This window comes from Stegostoma tigrinum, chromosome 1 (assembly GCF_030684315.1).
Source record: "Stegostoma tigrinum isolate sSteTig4 chromosome 1, sSteTig4.hap1, whole genome shotgun sequence".
NCBI lineage: Eukaryota > Metazoa > Chordata > Chondrichthyes > Orectolobiformes > Stegostomatidae > Stegostoma > Stegostoma tigrinum.
Genome location: NC_081354.1, coordinates 109,076,804 through 109,092,144, shown reverse-complemented (window position 1 = coordinate 109,092,144; position 15,341 = coordinate 109,076,804). Strand labels below are relative to the sequence as shown.

At 40.4% G+C, this 15,341-nt stretch overlaps 1 protein-coding gene across 5 annotated transcripts in view; it reads left to right on the top strand.

Annotated features, from left to right (window-relative positions):
- Positions 1 to 15,341, top strand: part of LOC125456295 (cyclic nucleotide-binding domain-containing protein 2-like) — a 139,896-nt gene that overhangs the window by 46,374 nt on the left and 78,181 nt on the right. The window lies entirely within an intron of this gene.

Sequence of the window (15,341 nt, the reverse complement as noted above, 5' to 3'; positions counted from 1 at the left end):
CCCCCCAACCCCACCAGATTCTGCCTACCATCTACAAGACATGAGGGAGTGTGATAGAATACCCCCCACTTCCCTGGACAAGTGCACCTCCAACAATGCTCAAAAACCTTAACAACATCTCAGACAAAACAGCCAGCTTGATTGAAACCCCACCCAAACCTTTGCATTCACTCCCTTCATCACTGATGCTCAATGTCTGCAGTGTGTACCATCTACAAGAAGCACTGCAATAATTTACCAAATCTCCTTTGACAGCACCTTCCAAACTTGTGATGCCTACACCTAAAAGGACAAAGGAAGCAGATGTCTAGGAACACCACTCCATGCAAGTTCTCTTCTAAGCTGCACACCATCCTGACATGGAACTATGTCACAGTCACTTTATTGTCAGTGAATGAAAATTCTGAAACTCCTGAAGAGAGCTGTATGGGACCTTACCACCTCACTCCATGTCTCCCTCAATAGTTTAAAAATATACTCACCACCATTTTCTCCAGGGCAATTAAGAATTGGCAAAAAATGTCAGCCTGGCCAGTGATGTCCACATGCTGTGAACAAATTAAATAAAATATTCTTACTAAATAGTGGAGCAGATTTGAGGGTCTGATTAGCCTACCTCTTATCCTAATTAATATGCTTCAATGTGTATATGCTCATATGCATCATAATTGTGTTATAAATCATTGCAATATCAATAAGATAATTTACAGCGGTGGTAACATTGGGACTTTATAGACAATGTTTCCAATAGCTTATCTGCTCAACCAAAATAAGGAGTGGCTTAAGGAACGAACAGTGAATGATGCAGAAATAGAATGAACGTAAAATATAGAACAGTACAGGCCTTTTGACCCACTCTCTTTACGCAGAGAGTTGTGAGAGCATGGAATGCGTTGCCAGCAGCAGTTGTGGAAGCAAGGTCATTGGGGTCATTTAAGAGACTGCTGGACATGCATATGGTCACAGAAATTTGAGGGTGCATACATGAGGATCAATGGTCGGCACAACATTGTGGGCTGAAGGGCCTGTTCTGTGCTGTACTGTTCTATGTTCTATGTTCTATGTTCTAATATTGTGCCAACCTATTATTCTACTCTAAGATCAAACTACCCTGCATACCCTACATTTTACTATCATCCATGTCCCTATCCAAGAGTTGCTTATATGTCCCTAATGTATCTGACTCCACTACCACCGCTGGTAGAGCATTCCGTGCACCCACCACTCTCTGTGTAAAGAACCTACCTCTGACATCTCCCCTATACCTTCCTCCAATCACCTTAAAATTATGCCCCCTCATAATAGTCATTTCCGTCCTGGGAAAAAATTTCTGGTAATCCATTCTATCTATGTCTCTCATCATCTTGTACACTTCTATCAAGTCACCTCTCATCCTTCTTCACTCCAATGAGAAAAGCCCTAGCTCCCTCAACCTTTCCTCATAAGATCTGCCCTCCAGTCCAGGCAACATCCTGGTAAATCTCTTCTGCACCCTTTCTAAAGCTTCCACATTCTTCCTATAATGAAGCGATCAGAACTGAACACAATATTCCAAGTGTGGTCTAACCAGGGTTTTGTAGAGCTGCAGCATAACTTTGTGGCTCTTAAATTCAATTCCCTTGCCAATGAAAGCCAATACATCATATGTTTTCTTAACAACCCTATCAACCTGATTGGCAACTTTGAGGGATCTATGGACGTGGACTCCAAGATCCGTCTGTTCCTCCACACTGCCAAGAATCCTGGCATTTGCCCTGTATTCTGCATTCAAATTCAACGTTCCAAAATGAATTACTTCACACTTTACTGAGTTGAATTCTATCTGCCACTTCTTTGCCCAGTTCTGCATCTGTCAATGTCCCGTTGCAACCTACAACAGCCGGCCACGCTATCCACATCTCCACCAACCTTTGTGTCATCAGCAAACTTATTGACCCACCCTTCCAAATCCTCATCCAAGTAATTTATAAAGATCACAAAAAGCAGAGGCCCTCAAACAGATCCTTGAGGAACACCACTGGTCACCGAGCTCTAGGCTGAATGCTTTCCATCTACTATCACACTCTGTTTTCTATTGGACAGCCAATTCTATATCCAGACAACCAAATTTCCCTGAATCCCATGCCTCCTTACTTTCTGAATGAGCCTACCATGGGGAACTTTATCAAATGCTTTGCTAAAACTCAAATACACCACATCCATTGACCTATCTTCATCAATGTGGCTTGTTACATCATCAAAGTGGTGTCAAATTCTAGTCTAAAATAGAAATAAAGGGAAGAAGAAAAGTTCATGAGATAAAAAAGAAGCGTCAGAAAGGAAAAACATAAGAAAAGAAACACAATTCTGTTGTGTTTGAGAATTGTTGTATTGGTCCTTGAGATGTTAATGAGCGAATGGATCCACAATGTAGGTACATTCCTAACTCATTAAGTATCAACTAATGCTCTGGTCCATTACTATCAGGATCAATGGAACACTCAGCCATTCTACTGTAAGTTTGCAATAAAAGGGACATTGTAATTGTTAAATCTGAAAAGGTGAGAGAAAGTTAATCTAATTCACCTGACACCATCCTAGCAGTTCTGTAATACAATGAATAATTGACTAATTAAACTTACCTCTATCAGTTGATCTGCAAAAGACTCAGTAGTGAAATCTGGTAAATCCCAGTTGTGGAAAGCCTGGGTAGCCAAAGGAAACTCATCTTTGCCCTCCCAAACACTGGCCATATCATGTCTGAAATTACCCATAGTAGTGAAATCTGGTAAATCCCAGTTGTGGAAAGCCTGGGTAGCCAAAGGAAACTCATCTTTGCCCTCCCAAACACTGGCCATATCATGTCTGAAATTACCCATACAATGTATTTCAAAACAATTAACTTCAGGATTAAAAGACGCCAAATAATCTCATAAAGACAGAAGCTGCAAGTGTCTATTGAGTTTGTTAGAAGATGACACAGAAAAGGATGTTGAGTGAGAAATTTCTGAAGAAGAAATTTCAGAGGTTTGTTGAATTAATCATTGCACTGCACCAATTAAAACCTTCAGTAAGGAACTTTTGGGCAAGAAAAAGGGATATAATACTTGAGGATGTATGTTTGAAACTAGGGTGGCTAGCCTATTCTTTCTACAGTCAGCAAAGAGGACCAAACCATCAAAATCAGTAATAGATGAAATTTTCACAGCTAACCAAAAGTTTTCCAGTTTTTCCTGATATCTGTAAAGTATGTGGTGCCAAGAGTGAGCATGCATGCATTGGTAGCCAACAAGATAGCACAACACTGCCACACTAATGCAAAGGGAAGTGTTAAGAATGCACTCAAGTGCAATCCCATCAAATAAGGTTCAGAGTGAAGCAATCAAAAGGCAGATTTTTGCACATGATGAGGATTCCTGAAATTGTCTACCCTATAGATACCAAAGTTCAGCAATGGCAGGATTAGCAGTATGCACAGAACTTGATGTTGTCACATTTCATGAGATTCAAGCCACATCCTGTGAAGTAGAATAGATTAAGTAGAATCGGACAATGATCTCAAATATGATTTGACACAATCATCAATATTTCACCTTAAAGATGTTACAATCTTACAATGTCATTTATTGACAATTTAAGTAAGTGCAGTGTGCACTTCAAGAGAGGAATAGAATGAGATGAGGAACATGGTACTATTTAGAGGGTCAACCACTGCGCAGAATGGCATAATCCTAACTCATGTCTTAAAGAAAGATGGCACCATGAGTGTATGCCTGATGCAATGCACCTTAAACTTTCACTGGAAAGGTGTCCATTACGAAATATAGCTGCCAGGAGAGTTAACACCTAAGTTTACCACAACAAGATTCTTTCTAAAGCTGATAAGCATGTCCATTTAGCAGTAGAATTCCCAGAGCTCAGAAAATCTATGATGGCACTTGGGCAGTGCAGTTTCTAATGGTTGCTATTTCTCTAAGTTCTCCAAGCCATATTCTAGGAGACTTGGATAGATATTGAAGATACACCTGGGTTTAGCTATATTGCTAATGCATTACAGTCATGGGTAAGACAAAGGAGACCATGACCTCAAAAATTAACTTTCTGATGATAGCAAGCGTAAGGTCTCATTAGATCCAAGGAAATTTGGGAAATTGGATCCACACTTGGCTGACTGGCAGGAAGCAGAGGGTGATGGTTGAGTAATGGTTTTCCGACTGGAAGTCAATGTCCAGTGGGATCTCACCGGGGTTAGTGTTGAGGCCCTTGCTAATTGTGGCTCATATAAATGATTCAGACTGTAATATAGGAATTTTGATTATTAAGCATATGATATGAAATTTTGTGGGATGTTAAATAATGAGAAGGATAGCTCTATACTACAAGATAGGCTGGTCAGATGAGCTGATCAGTGGCAAACGGAAGGCAAGGGAATACATAATGAATCTTAAGACTCGGGGAAACACGGAGGCTCAGAGAGACTTTGATGTGCATGCACATTAGTCTATTAAGGTATTAGGACAGGTGGATAAAGTAATTAAGAAGGCATATGATATACGTACTTTTATTAATTGAGACATGTAGTTTAAGAGCAGGAATGTTCTGTTTGAACTGTATGAAATGTTAATTAGGCCACTATGTGCAGTGCTGGAATCCACATTTAGGGAAAAATGTGATAGCACTGGGGCGGGAGCAGGGAAGATTTACCAGGATGTTCCCTGGGCTGAAGAGTTTCAGTTATGAAGAGAAATTTGATAGACTGGTGTTGTTTTCCTTATAGTAGATGAGACTAGGAGGGGACATGATTGACATGTATAGAATAATAAGGGGCATACACAGGGCTGAAAGGAAGGAACTTTTCCTCTTAGTGGAAGGATCTATTACAGGGTGTTGGGGACATCGATTTAAGATAAGGTGCAGAAAGTTTAGGGCAGATGTGAGGAAAAACATTTTCACTCAGAGGTTGGCAGACATCTGAAACCTACTGCCTATTATAAACCCTCACTGGTGCTAGAAAATAGGGTTAAAATAATTAGGTGGTTGCCTTTGACCAGCATGGAAGCTATGCTGTGGACTCTGATGACTTTAAGGTGCAAGGATATAATTTTGAAGTGAGACATAAGCTGGATACAAGGATGATTCCCATGCTATGCAAAATCTGCAACCCACATAAAGACCTCTAGGTCTACTCATTGAGGTCTGGACTATGAAGTTGACGATGTCCTCAATGTTAATCTGTTACACGTTGGTGAGAGTGACTGCAAATTGTTGCAGTTGACAACTGCTGAAGATAAGCAACTACAAGAGTTGCAAAAGAACATCATTCAGAGATGGTGCAGTTAAAGAATAAATGAAAAGATTTGTTCATTTTAGCCATATAGAGATGAATTTGGTATATTGTAATAAATTATCTTCAATGGCAAACAAGTCTTAATTTCAAAAGCATTATGCCAAACTATCATGTCTATGTTACAATAGGATTACATGGATGTTGAATCTCTCAGCTGCCTTGCACAGTGAATCTGTGCACTGGCCTGGGATAAATTGTGAATGCACATGAGGCATGCCAAACAAGTCAACTCTAGCATTGGAGGGAACCTCTATATCGACCTGATGTTCTCTCCACTTCTGGACATAAATAACAATGGTAGTGCACAAGGAAGATTACATTTTGTGATATTTTATTTCTCCAAGTTTGCCATTGTTCAATGTCTTAGGAATACAATGATCATGACCTGTTTCCCCAAAGTTAACACTACTTTCAGTTTATTTTGTATCCATGAATAGATAGTGCCCAACAATGGACTGCAATTGACTGATAAAAAAAAATTCTAGAGGTGTATTAAGTGAGAAATGATCCCTATCTAATTATCACTGCACTAACCACACTTAGACTAACAGAATATACGGTAAAAATGATGAAATCAAAGGCTATTAAGTGTGAAGCAAAAAAAACCCAACATTTTTTCATTACTTTGTTGAATTTTCATGCAACATCAGTGGAGAATTGGCTATCATTGGAAGGACAACTTATGCTCAGAAGACAAGTGTGAAAGATCATGCCCAGGAACTAAATATCTAATTACCCTGAAGCACATGACATTCTTCTTCAAAGACAGAGGAGAATGAAAGACATACAAGATAGGCAAGGAGGTAGAGAACTATAAAATCAGTGCACTGGGCAGAGAGTGCGAGTTTGATATACAATTAAAAATTCTTGTATACCAGCAAAGTTTTGTGAAATTTGCAATTGGTCCAGATCATACAAAGTCATTGCAGATCACAGTGCTGCATTCTGAAGGAACAGAGGCCAGCTTCATCCAAAAAGCAACACACTAATTATATATGAACAAAATGAAGGACACTCCTATGATGATTGAGTGACAACAAACAGCATAAATCAACCAAGTTGCCAATAAAGAATATCAAAGAATGATTTTCAACTGATTTGATTTATTTGATTTGATTTATTTATTGTCATAGGTACTTAGGTACAAAATACAGTGAAAAGTGTTGTATAGTATCTCGTCTCTACAGAACAATCTTAAACCATAGAATAGTAAAGCAGACGAATAAAGAAATAATATTCAACTTTACAGCCCTTCTTGTTAAGTGCTCAGCCATGGGCTTGATGACCAGACATGAGTCCCTTTGCCATGCCACTGGAACAAAAGTTGCCACTCCTCTGCACTATCTCACCTCTACTGACACCCTCACCACAATGGGACCTTGCAAATGCAGATGCCGCCAATGCTACCTGGTACACACTGGCCCAAACTTGACTCCACCGCTGCCTTGAGACTGCTTTGAGCCCACCTCTGTGATACAGTCACTGCCAATACTGTTGGGTCTTGCGCAGGGCCCAAACTCGCCTCCGTTGCTGCTTCCATGAATCTGTGTTGGATGCAGATGTGCCGGAACCCAAAATCACCTCTGCTGCAGCAATGAGTTGGCATTAAGACTGTCTCATCGGTGCAGAAGTTGTCGGGAACCCAAACTCTCTCTGGCTGCACCTCCACAAATCTGCACTGGGGCCACTTGCCACCTGCCAATGCCATCGCTGAGACTGAGCTCTTCAACAAGAGTTAAGAAAGGAAAAAAAGACAAGAGCTGAAAAGTGGACCGAGTGGATTAACCCTGGGCTTAGAAACCCTACTCTACCATCATCTTACCAGAAGATCTGCAACTCTCCAGATAGCAATTGGTTCACCAGGTTGGGATGATTCGTAAATCCCCCAAAACATTATGCAGAAGTTTGAAATACTAACCTAATTTCTTTTTTACCCCTTTGTATACTTGTTGAATTGACACTATGTGCCCATGTATAACTGTACGACAAAAACAGAAGTCACAGGAAAAGCTCAGTGGTTCTGGCAGCTTCCATGAGGAAAAACCAGGATTAATGTTTTGGGTCCATTTCAGAACTCCAGTTCTGAGGAAGGGTCACTGAACCCGAAAAGTTAAGTCTGATTCTTCTTCACAGACCTGACTTCTGTCTTTATTCCTGATTTACAGCATACACAGTTCTTTCGGTTTTTGTAACTGTCTATACCAGTTTCAGATTTTCTTTTGTTTTCAATAGAAAGGGGGATGTTGTACTGTATTCCAAAGTCAATATGACAGAATATGCTAAAAAGACACCTCACTATTATTGTAGCAGTCCTATAACAGTCACATAAACCACATTACTAAGGATCACTTGAGGCATTACACGCTACAAGAAGAAATGCTGTTCTGTTTAACTTAATAGTTTGATGTTAGCTCAGGTACTGATATACCTGAAGAAAGTAATCTTTGTATATAACATCTAACTGTAATAAGCATCTATTGTATTCTTCAAACCATGTCGCCAATTTCTTGCATTCTTGCATCTAGTTTCTTGCATTTCAAAGGATATCAGAAACTTTGCTACATCAGGTAAAGTGCCCTGCTGAGTGGAAAATCATACAATCTTCAGGCCAACTTAATCTTCAGGCCACATTTACATGTCAGAGTTTTTTGAGGATGTTGCCTACAAAGTTGATTAAAAAGGAATAAATGGATGTGGTATATGTGGCTTTTTAGAAGGCCTTTGAAAAGGTCTCCACAGGAATTTTGTTAGCAGAATTAAAGCATATGGCTTGGGAATACTGTAGCGGCATAGATTAAGGATTGGCTAACATTCAGAAAACAGAACACAGGCATACATGGATGACTCTCATGTTCTCTGTCTGTGAGCTACTGCAAAGGTCAGCACTTGGGATCCAGCTGTTCACAATATCAATGTGTTTGATATAGGGATCAATGTGATATTTCCAAATTTGCAAATGATACAAAGCCAAGTAGGAATACATATGGGTAGATGAAAAAAGTGTACAGGAAGATTTGCTCCGGCTTAGTGTTTGCACAAGATGTGGCACATGGAATATAGTATGGAAAATTATGAACTTATTCACTTTGATAAGAAGATCAAATGTGCAAAACATTTCTTAAGTAATGACAGGTTGACAAATATAGATGTGTAAAGAGATTTTGGTATCCTTGTCAGTATGCCATGAAGACTAATATGCAGGTACAGCGAGCTATGAGAAAAGTTAATGGAATGTTAGCCTTTTATCTCAAAAGGAGTACAGGAGGAGTGAATTCTTGCTATTATTCTTGAGGGGCTTGGTTAGACCACAACTCGTCTCCTTATTTCTGGAAGGATATTATTACCACAGAAGGAGTGCACGGAATGTTCACCAGACTTGTTTCCAGGATGGCAGAACAATCCTATGAAGAAGGGGTCAGAAGTCACACGGCAGCAGGCTATAGTCCAACAGGTTTGTTCAACATCGTAAGCTTCATCAGGTAGAGCGAAGAGAAACACACAGGTACAGAATATATAGGCAGAGAGATCAAAAGATCATTCAAATGGTGTGAATGGAGTGCCGACAGGCTGAATAATATGTCTCTGCTGGTGATTAAAAATGAATGAAGTGTCAACAGCTGAATAACTAGCAAAGGGATGACGTATAATCCAATTAATTGAGACAGAGACATAATTACCAAAAATTAAAAATAAGGTGATGCTGGAGACAAACCAAACAGCTGGAATAACATGATAGGTATAAGAGTTGCATGCCAAGGTTCTAACCAAAGTAACAAGCAATCTAAAACTGTACAAACTAATTTGGGTAGAGAGATCAAAACAAGTTATCAAGGTGATGGACAGTAAAGAAGATTTTACAAATATAGAGCAGTATGGTATGGTTATATGTAGTGTGGCATGAACCTATGATCACGGGTGAGGCTGTCTTCATGAGTATGGAACTTGGCTATCAGTTTCTGCTCAGCGATTCTATGTTGTTGTGTATCTCAAAGACCATCTTGGAGGACGCTTACCCAAAGATTGGAGACTGAATGCCCTTGACCACTGAAGTGTTCCCCAACTGGGAGATAATATTCCTGTTTGGTGATTATTGCACGGTGTCCAATCATCTGCTGTCATAGTGTCACACTATGAAGAGAGATCGGGCTAGCTAAACCTGTCTTCTGTGACGTTTTGAAGAAATTGAGGTGATTTCATTTGAACCTACAGACTATTTGAAGGGATAGATAGAGTCAATGTATATAAGATGTTTTCCCTGAGTTTAGAACCAAAGAGCACGATTTAAAAATAAGGGGGAATAGTAATTAGGACCAAGATGAGTACTTGTTTTTGACACAGCGGTTGGTAAATGTTTGGGATTCTCTTCTCCAGAGGGCTGTGGAGGCTTAGTCTCTCAGTATATTTGAAGTAAGAGTTAATAAATTTTTGATTATCAATTGCATAAAGCGTCATGGGGATCGTCTGGTTAAAAGGCATTTGATCAACCGCAATCATGTTAAATGTCAGAGCAGATTTGATGAGGTGAATGCTCCATTGCTGTAGCTATTTCTCAATGTTCCTATCTGCAGTTGTCTATTTACCGACCAGAACTGATGGAAAGCTCTTTAGTATTGCTCAGCTGATGACCGTGGAAAAGATAAAAGACTTGCTGTTGATTGATGATGCTGTTCTAACATTCCATGCCGAGGAACACCTGCAGCGGCAACCAGACAGCTTCTCTTCTGTAAAGCTTAAATTCAGCCAACAGCATTAGGAAGACAAGATGTAGAGGTGGATGAACACAGCAGTCCAAGCAGCATCATAGGAGCAGGAAAGCTAGATCCTTTGTGTCTCGGCCCCAAACGTCAGCCTTCCTGCTCCTATGATGCTGCTTGGCCTGCTGTGTTCATCCACCTCTACACCTTGTTAACTCAGATTCTGCAGCATCTGCAGTTCCTATTATCTCTGATGCAGCATTAGGAAGACAACTGTCATGGTCTAGACTGTCAAGCTGATATGGATCAGCACTGACAATATGATACTGGAGCTCTTTGATAGCTTCACATATCTAGGTTCCACAGTCACAGCTCCCTGTCTCTTGATGCTAAAATTAACACACACATTGTGAAGCTGTAGCTATGTTCAACCTTATTAACTGAGTAAGTATGTTAGTAAGTAATTTAGTAATGTGACCGCTGACCCCAAACTGCGAGTGCCAGCATGCATCCTCAGCACACTCCTCTACAGTGGGAAAATTATCTTAACTTCTCCCTTTATCCTTCTGCTGTCTGCTTATTTATTTTCTGAATTATTGAGTATGAATACAGTTTTTTCTCTGAATTACTTAAACATGACCACAATTGTCAATTGGGTGAAATGGTATTGCACATGTAGGGCACAACGAAGTAGAATTTGAACTATATCATTAGAAAAGACGGCACTGTTTCTATCTTCACTATCTCAGATGGATCCTCACCATGTATTGGCAGGACATGTTCACTGTCTCAAGGTCCTAGAGCATGCTAATTCCATTAATATATAGTTACTGCTAAGTAAATGATGTCTGCCTTGGTTTGGCCACATTCATCACACGGAAGATGGCTATATATAATTGATCTTCTGTATAATGATTTGGGACAACACCTCTTGGGTATCCATAACTCTTCTATGAAGATATCAACATGTGATAGATGAAAGTAGTGGACATTGAAATTGACACCTTGAAGGCTGACATTCATAGATTCCAGAAGCTGGTTGTTAGAGGCGGTTTGAAAGAGGTAAGCAGAAATAAGAAACTCATTTGGCTGAATAGAAGATATAGACAAAACAGGCCAGTGAATTGTGAATTTTTCAGACAATGTGGAGGAGAGTGACATATCACAGCAGGAACTCTGACCCAAACCTGGAGATGGGTAACACAAAGCTGACTACCACAAAGCAAACAATTGTCTTACAAGATAAAGGCTGCCTCCGCTCTCATTGTATATCCTGGGATTTCATGATTCCTTTTAACGTCAAAGCAAAGGATTACAGTGAAAAGGTAATTTTATGGATTGTATCAAGGTCAACCACAGAGCACCACAAATTGTCAGAAGTTGTGGTAAATTGGAAAACATGAAGTATCAGTCTAACGTCACAATTTTCTGGGTAATTTAATGAATTAGTAGTACAACCACGGTCTAGGAATACAGCAACAACTGACTCCCCAAGGCATCTACAAGGCATAAGTCAGGAGCAAGATGGAATACTCCCCACAGCTCCAACAACTCTCAAGAAGCTTGAAACCATCCAGGACAAAGCAGCCTGCTTGATTGGTACTACATCCACAAGCATTCACTCCCTCCTCCACAGACACAGGATGTATTATCGACAAGATTAGATTAGATTCCCTACAGTGTGGAAACAGGCCCTTTGGCTCAACAAGTCCACACCGCCCCTTGAAGCATCCCACCCAGACCCATCCCCTATAACCCACACACCCCTGAACACTACGGGCAATTTAGCATGGCCAATCCACCTAGCCTGCACATCTTTGGATTGTGGAGGAAACCGGACCACCTGGAGGAAACCCACGCAGACATGGGGAGAATGTGCAAACTCCACACAGACAGTTGCCCGGGGTGGAAATTGAACCTGGGTCCCTGGTACTGTGAGGCTGCAGTGCTAACCACTGAGCCACCGTTCCGCCCCTAGACTACAGAACTTCACCAAAGATCTTTATAGGCACGTTCCAAACCCACGACCATTTCTATCTGGAAAGACAAGGACAGAAACTATATGGGAACACCACCATTTGCAAGTTGTCGTCCAAGCCACTCACTGTTGTGACTTGGAAATATATCGTCATTCCTTTGCTGTCGCTGGGTACTCCCTCCCTATAACAGCATTACGGCCTTACCTACAAATTGTGGCTAATGGATGCTTCTTATTCTAGGAATAGCACAAGACAACAAGTCAAGAATCATGGAATGTATACAGCAAAGAAGGAGACCATTCAGCCCACCATCTATGCTGACTCTCTTCATGAACACCTCACCCTTTTCCCAATACCCTGAAACTTCGTTCTCTTCATAAGATGCTTATCCCACTAATTTTTGAAAGCCCTGTGTGTGCCTGCCTCTATCACACTCTCCAGTAGTACATTCTGGATTACAGCAGCTTGCAGCAATGATTTTCCTTTTCCTGCCTGTTTCCAATTGCCTATATTGGTGTCTCCTTCCAGCAATGAGAACAATTTCTTTTTAAATGCTGTAGCTACATTCCTGACAATTCTCTAGTCTATGTAGAGAAATCTGACTCTAACTCTGGCTGAACTTGAAGAGTGAGTGGGAAGCCTTTTAATTTAATGTTATGGCAGGTGCTTGCAAGATTAGAATTGTGTCTCATAAATACTGAAAGCTAAGCACTTGTAAAGGTATAGTGTGCATGGATAGGAGAGCTTGTGATTGGATGCTGGAGACTAAAGATATTGGCCTTCATTGCAGTTTAAAGCAGCTTGAAAAGATATTCCTGTACCAATATTTGGGTTTACCAAATCTTAACCCAGTGCATATCCTTGTTTTACCCTGCTGGCTTCTGATGTTTCCTGACATTCTGTGAGGCTAAGGTTGCTGGGACTGCCAGGAGTCAGAATTCCTGTTCCCTCCAATACTGTGACTACCTCAGTGACCCTAGATAACAAGGTTTTGAGCTGGATGAACACAGCAGGCCAAGCAGCATCATAGGATCAGGAAGGCTGACGTTTCGGGCCTAGACCCTTAATGCTTGTCATTGATGATCTGACAGCAGGACAATTTTACTGCGTCCCAAGTCACCCTGCCCCTTAGGCTGTAGATCCCCATCTCCCCACTAACTCATCACACTCCAGCCCCACAATTGAGGAGGATAACATCCCACTGAGCCCAGCGATAGTCTGTACTGGTTGACCAAGTGTGGATGAGGATGAAAAATCCAGCATCTACAGCACCTATTATCTCTCTACCCCGTGACCCAGTTCAGCATGGATCAATGCTAGGCCTCTGCTCTATGCAAGGGCAGTTGGCGATTCAGAATGTAGGCGGCACCCTGCATAACCAACTGGGGCATAAGTTAAAACTTTACCCCCTCAGTATTGCTGGGGTTTCTATGAAAATGTGCTGGAACATGAAATTTTAGCCTCAGTGCTCACAAACTCCAAGAAACAGCAATTTATTTATCACCACTAGATGGCATTTAAATACATTGCAATGCCAAGATTCAATGCTTTTGTTAATTTGTTTTATACTTGCGTAATGGTCTTGTGTCAAACAATATTTTGATAATTTGAAGGAGATTTAAAAATCAATTCAATGATCTTGGCTGTAAAAGCTCCAAGAATATATCATTCTCATTGGACTTTGTACTGTCACTGATCTTAACCAACGTGTTTTTCTCATGAGTAGAGGGAGTGCTGTGACTGGGGCAGGTAGGATATTTGAGGAGCAATAGCCCTTAAAGTGACATTCTCACTTTTTGGTTGCAAGGAATCTCTAAGATCAGATATAAGATGTAAACATGGTAAAACAGTTGTCTCCAGTTTGATTGAGCTGTGAATTCTGAAGTAGAGTTGATTTTGATTGTCAATCTTTGAATGTGAAGTTCTACGTTCAGATCAATTAAGACTGAGAGCCAAGTATTGTTTGCTGACAATTAGCCAACTTTGCAATGTTGTTGTGCGTTACTTTATCTTTTTACTTCTTCAAAAGTACTCCACTCTTCACAGCAATAGTATTAAATGTTTGTATTTGTATTGCAAAATGTCCCATCCTTTATCTAAATAAATGCTTAATTTCTCTTTGTTCAGTTTTTTGTTAACATGACAGAGATAATTACAGTTAGAATTAGGTTTATTGTCACATGTACTCAAGCACAAGGATGTGGGACTATGACGAAAAGAGTATAAAGTCACCATTTTCTTCTTAGTTACAAAGATAGCTCGGTTCAAAACTCCAAATACAAATTAAAAAAAACAGAGAAATAAAGTTAAAAGATCAGCATTACAGAACTTATAAAGCTAGGTACAAAATTTTAAGTACACATTAGGAAATGAAGGGAATAATGGGAAAAGTTCAGCATTACTGTGTTTCTAAAGCTGGGGTCTCACACACATACTGCCCACAAAAGTTCTAACTCCAATACATCTCTGTCAGAGGGTTTAAGATCAGAAACACACATCACAACTGAGATAGTATGAATGGAGATGGCTGCAGATGAAAGTTGCTTGCAAAAGGATATCACGTACTAAATTGTTGATCAAGGATTGTGGTTTACCAAAACTTTGCCTCCAAGTTGCAATAGTTGTTGTCTGATGGATGATTATAATAGAAAGGTTCTCCAGGTAGAAAGTAACAAAGACAAAATAGTGTTGGTAGAAAAAGTGTCACTGTTGGTCAGTAGCAAGCGAACATTTTTTTTACAGCTAAGCAGTGACACTTCCAGGTATAAGTTAAGCCACGGTAGAGATCCTCCCTTAGGAATTGGATATTATTTACAGCTGGTGGCCACCCTATAGTTCTTGCTTGTGGGTGTACTTTGTACTGTGCCCTCCATTAATAATATCATTATAACAAAAGATATAGAAAACCCTTTATCAATCCATGCAACCGCACAGAGCTTTGTATTGGCCACAACTGGAGTGCTGCGTGTAGTTCTGGTCACTGCACAATAGGAAAGATGTGATTGCACTGGAGGGTGTGCAGGAGAGATTCATCAGGATATTGTCTGGAATGAAGCATTTCAGCTGTAAGGAGAGGCTGAATAAGCTTGGTTTTCTCAGAGAGGTTTGAAGGGGAACCTGATAGACGTATGTTATATTATAAGAGACAATGGACAGGGTGAATAGAATGCATTTGTTCCCCTCAGTCAGAGGGTCTAAAACAAGGGGGCACATTTGTAAAGGGTCTAGGTCCGAAACGTCAGCTTTTGTGCTCCTGAGATGCTGCTGGGCCTGCTGTGTTCATCCAGCCTCACATTTCATTACATTTGTAAAGGCAGCAGGTTTAGAGGGTATTTGTGGAAA